Source organism: Lagopus leucura, unplaced genomic scaffold (genome assembly GCF_019238085.1).
Source record: "Lagopus leucura isolate 7727_CA_CO unplaced genomic scaffold, USGS_WTPT01 Super-Scaffold_100004, whole genome shotgun sequence".
Taxonomy (NCBI): Eukaryota; Metazoa; Chordata; class Aves; order Galliformes; family Phasianidae; genus Lagopus; species Lagopus leucura.
Genome location: NW_024962264.1, coordinates 30,583,028 through 30,583,556, shown reverse-complemented (window position 1 = coordinate 30,583,556; position 529 = coordinate 30,583,028).

Here is a 529-nt window from a genome sequence, read left to right as displayed (position 1 = left end):
CTGGTGTGAGTTGTGTGAATACTGCGGTCGCTTAAATGAACTGTTTCTGACAAATGCTGACAAGAACAGAGGAAGATTTTATTCCAAAGTGTTATTCCAAACTCAAGGTAGCAGTAATGAAAAAATTCAAAGATGAACAAAAAAATTCAAGTCCTAAGACATAATGAAGAAGATACTAGAGTAAAAAATACTATATAATTTTGCTGCTACTAAACAACCCAGTGAGAAAAACCTCAAGTCATCACTGGACTTTGAGGAAGAAAGATAATTTTTTTTTTTCAAAAACACCGCCAAAACCCAACCCCCAGATTCTGGAAGAGTGATGTACATTAGAACATTAAATCCTGAGAAAACTGTGCTGATGATCTCTTTGATGATCTCTTTGTTTATTTTTCTGTATGAAAACATCACTGGATCTTGGGTAGTGTGTGCTCTCTCTTTTGAAGCTCCCTACTGTTCCCAGACCATTGATTTCAGTGCTTTGTTTTTCCTGCTAGGTGCTGACTGGCTGTCTTTGTCCTGCAACCTG